The sequence below is a fragment of the Coenobita brevimanus genome, chromosome 86 (assembly GCF_032717465.1).
Source record: "Coenobita brevimanus isolate Jiangsu-jjx chromosome 86, ASM3271746v2, whole genome shotgun sequence".
In the NCBI taxonomy this organism is placed as follows: domain Eukaryota; kingdom Metazoa; phylum Arthropoda; class Malacostraca; order Decapoda; family Coenobitidae; genus Coenobita; species Coenobita brevimanus.
In genome coordinates, this window is record NC_137039.1 from 23,693,998 (window position 1) to 23,698,997 (window position 5,000).

Genomic DNA, 5,000 nt, shown 5'->3' on the forward strand with positions numbered 1-5,000 from the left:
TGTTTATATTCTTCCTCCTCTCTCTCTCTCTCTCTCTCTCTCTCTCTCTCTCTCTCCCTCTCTCTCTCTCTCTCTCCCTCTCTCTCCCCTTACAATATTCGCTTATCCTTCATTTTCTGTTTCCTTCCTTCCTCTCTTCTCTCCTTTAAATCCTACTCTCTTCACAAGCTAAATCTCTCTCTCTCTCTCTCTCTCTCTCTCTCTCTCTCTCTCTCTCTCTCACTCAACCCCTCATTCATTCCTTGTTGACGCTCTCTTTCTCCTCTTCTCAAACTCAGCTCCTCTTTTCTCTCACCAACTCTATTAATCTCTTCCCCCCGAGGATTTTTTTTTATTCCTGCTTTCTCCAGACGATTTTATTCAGCTCAGGAGAGGGTTTTCGACCTGGGGGGATTGGATACAGCCGCCATTAACCCTTTCAGTACGAGGGCCTCTCCTAAAGTTGAGTCAAACCGTCTGGAGAGGGCAAGATGGAATAGATAAAGTGAGGTACTCGGTGTGAAAGGGTTGAGGTTTCTATCTATTTATCTGTCTGTTGGTTTGTCTGTCCGTCTGTTTGTTTGTCTATCTGTCTATCCATCTGTCTATCTGTCTATGTCAATCTAACTATCTGTATCCGTTAGTCTCTCTCTCTCTCTCTCTCTCTCTCTCTCTCTCTCTCAATAATTCAAGTGAACCCTCCTTCAGCCCCCTGTCTTGACCTTCTTAATTCCTGACCCAAGATGACCTCAACTTCCAAACATCCATTTATATTATACTCTTCCCACTTCTTGATGGTTTTTGCTATTTTAGGGACAGTAGTAGTAGTAGTAGTAGTAGTAGTAGTAGTAGTAATAGTAGTAGTAGAAGACGTAGTAGTAGTCGTTCATTATTATTATTATTATTATTATTGTTATTATTATTATCCAGTAATTTTATTGTTTTATTATTATTCCGCGTAATATTCAACCGACCTTCCTAGTTTGGGGTTATCACGGTACTGACAGCATTCCTCCCCCCTCACCCCCACCCCCATCCCCTCCTCCCTCCCCCCCAACCACGACGACCACCGCACGGAAATTGGATCAGTCACCTCTCTCTCTCTCTCTCTCTCTCTCTCTCATCAACTGCCCAATATCCGTCTGTCTTCACCTTGTATTACTTCCTTATTATTATTATTATTATTCTCATCTCCATCATCATTATTTTATTCTTATTCCTACTTTCGTCATCCCGCTTCCTATCTTATTTCTCTCCTTCCTCATATTCCTCCCCTCTACCTCATATCTCCTTCCTCATATTCCTCCCCTCTACCTCATATCTTCTTCCTCATATTCCTCCCCTCTACCTCATATCTTCTTCCTCATATTCCTTCCCTCTACCTCATATCTTCTTCCTCATATTCCTTCCCTCTACCTCATATCTTCTTCCTCATATTCCTTCCCTCTACCTCATATCTTCTTCCTCATATTCCTTCCCTCTACCTCATATCTTCTTCCTCATATTCCTTCCCTCTACCTCATATCTTCTTCCTCATATTCCTTCCCTCTGCCTCATATCTTCTTCCTCATATTCCTTCTTTCTCTTCTATTCCTTCCACCATTGTCTCCATCTGTCTCAAAAGAAAAACACTTCACTCCCATTGTCACAATTTTCACCTCTTTTTTTCTTTTTTCTTTCTCTCCTCCTCCCTCTCTCTTGCTTTTCCTCTCTTCTCTGTTCTCATCCTTTCTCACCTTTTCCTCCTTTTACCTCTCTTTACCTCCGTCAACGATGCTGGAGGAGGTTATGTATTCACCTGTTTGTCTGTCTGTTTGTCCAGACGATATCTCCAAAAGTTCTCAATGAATTTAAATGAAATTTTGTGGAAAGGTGGGCCATGGGCCAAGGAAGAAGTGATTAAATTTAGGGGTGGATCTGGATTCGGATCCTATCTCCACGGATCCGGATCCGGATCCTTTTTAATGGCAATGGCACTGGCGGAGGTATGTGCTCTCTGATTGCTTCCTAGTTTCTCCTGTTTTCACATTTCTTCTCTTGTCTTCTCTCCTCTCCCTTCCATTCCTTTCATTTCCTTTTTTTGTTTCCCTTCTCCTGTTTCCTCTCCTCTCGCCTTTTTCTCTTCTCTTTTCTTGTTGTCTCTCCTTTCCTATCGTCTCCTGCCTTTGCTTGCGTTCATTCTTTTCTTTCCTTCCTCCCCACTCGAACCAACCTCCCTGCCTACTTTTCCTCTTCCCTCCCTCCTCCCCAGATAAGATGACGGATTGGCTGTAGAGAAGACGAGAGGAAGGGGAAGGGAAGGGGAAAGAGAAGGGGGAGTGGAGAGGGGGAGAGGAGGGGGAGGGGAAAGCGTAGGGGAGGGGGAGAAGAGGGGGAGGGGAAAGCGTAGGGGAGGGGAAGAAGAGGGGGAGGGGAAAGCGAAGGGGAGGGGGAGAAGAGGGGAAGAATATTATAAAGGGTCTGGAACATCGGTATGTGGGAAGGAAGAGTCAGGGAGAAAGGTCAGGAAATATAAGGGGAAGGAGTTTAAGGGAAGGGGAGGAGGGAGTGTGAGGGGAAGGAGGGGTGAGCAGCGTGCGGAAGGGGAAGAGATGGGAAGGAGAGAGGGGATGAGGAAGGAGGGGGACTGAAGGAAGGAGTATGAGGGAGAGGGTGGGGGGGGAGATAGAGGGGATGGTAAAATATATGAGTAAAATTAGAGGACCGGGTGAGTGAATGAGGTGAATGTGTGAGTGATTCCTTTGAAGCCTAGTCTCATAAAATAACCTGTGACTATAATATCTGTTTTATGAGTCAAATAATAGCAAAAAGACTTCCCCAATCACCATTCCCTCCAGCATAACCCGGCAGGAAAAAGTGAGAAGGAAAGCGGGAGTGGAAATTTTACTCTTTATTGTGGCTTATAAGAGATAAGTAACATTAGGCTGAGAGAGAGAGAGAGAGAGAGAGAGAGAGAGAGAGAGAGAGAGAGAGAGAGAGAGAGAGAGAGAGAGAGAGAATGGAGGCGTTAACATGAGGGAGACGTAAAAGATGGAGTGAGTGTGGGTGAGAGTGGAGATGAGATGGGGGGATGAAGGAGGGGGTGGGGGGAATACAGGTGACAGAAGGCAGGGGAGGGTGAGGGGGGTGTAAGTGGGTAGGGGAGGCAGATGGAGGGGTGAGGGGAGTGATGGAGGGGGTAGGGGTGAGATGGGAGGGGGGGGTGAAAGTAGGATCGACCTCTCCTTGTACTGTGCATGATGGGGCCATGAGAGAGAGAGAGAGAGAGAGAGAGAGAGAGAGAGAGAGAGAGAGAGAAAGAGAGAGAGAGAGAGAGAGAGAGATCTGAGAGAAACCGGAAGAAAAATGAGAGGGGGAAGAAAGGTGAGCAGAAAAGAAAGAAAGAAAGACGGGAGGGGAGGAAAGCAGAGGGGGCAGAGGGGACGGAGGGGAGGGGAGGGGAGGGGAGGGGAAGGGAGGGGAAGGGAGGGGAGGGGAGGGGAGGGGAGGGGAGGAGGGAGGGAGAGGAGAGATTTTGGGAGGAAAGCAATATGTGAAAATGATGAAGAGGACGCGGTAAAAGTGAGGGAGCGAGAGTGAGTGTGTGGTGAAAATAAGAGTGAGGGTAACGGTGAGAGTGAGGGTGAAAATGAGTGAGGGTTAAAGTGAGGGTGAAAATGAGAATGAGGGTGAGGGTGAGGGTGAGGGTGAGGGGGGAAATGAGAGTGAAGATGAAGGTGAGAGTGAGGGTGTGGTGAAAAATGAGTGAGGGTTAAAGTGAGGGTGAAAATGAGAGTGAGGGTGTGTTGACAATGAGAGTGAGGGTGAAGGTGCGAGTGAGGATGAGGGGGAGAAATGAGGGTGAGGGTTAAGGTGAGAGTGACGGTGTGGGATTAGAGTGAGGGGTGAAAGTGAGAGAAAGGGTGAGGGTGAGAGTGAGGGTGTGGTGAAAATGAGAGTCAGGGGTAAAAGTGAGAGTGAGGGTGGGGTGAAAGTGAGTGAGGGTGTGGTGAAAATGAGTGAAGTGAGGGTGGGGGGGAAATGAGAGTGAATGTGAAGGCGAGATTAAAGGTGAAGGTGAGGGGGGAAGATGAGAGTGAGGGTGAAGGTGAGGCCAAGAGTGAAAGTGAGGGTGAGGACCGTATTCTGGATAGTGAGGTAAAATGTGCAAAATAAATTGCTAAAGGAAGGGCGTCAGGAAATTTTCAAAGCAACATAAAAGAGGATGTGAAGGGTGCAAAGTTAATAATAATAATAATAATAATAATAATAATAATAATAATAATAGTAATAAAAATAGTAGTAGTAGTAGCAGTAACAGTAGTAGAGTAGTAGTAATTGTAGTAGTAGTAGTAGTAGTAATAATAATAATAATAATAATAATAATAATAATAATGTGACGGTGGACAATTTTAATGTGGGCTGTGTATCGTTATCTAGTGTAATATTCTGAACTGCTTGATAGATTTTCCGTTGTTTTTTATAGGTTAGATGATGGACGGATAGAAGGATTATTTTTCTTGCAATGCAGTTTTGGCTCAATGCACGAGAGGGAGAGAGAGAGAGAGAGAGAGAGAGAGAGAGAGAGAGAGAGAGAGAGAGAAAGAAGGTAACAAGGATTTAATATGCTACGTGGCTGATAGTGATTTTCATTTTTTTTAAATGACTAAAGTTGTGGAAAATAATCAAAATCAGGAACGAAATTCATTATCAAACTATTTCCAGCTAGGGAATGAACTCGCGTCGTTTCACACACACACACACACACACACACACACACACACACACACACACACACACACACACACACACACACACTCGACCACCACCTCCCTCACCCCTACTGGTCCACGCCCTTCAGTAATCTCCCCCTCTGTTTTATTGCCAGTAATAGTGCATAAAGACCCTACTTCTTCCCCACCTTGGTTATTACATATGGGAAAATAATGGCATAATTTACCTTATTTTTCATTTTTTGGTGATTGATTGTGGTTTAAATATAGGCTGGATAATTGGTGGGCATTGATTGTGTCTTATTCCTT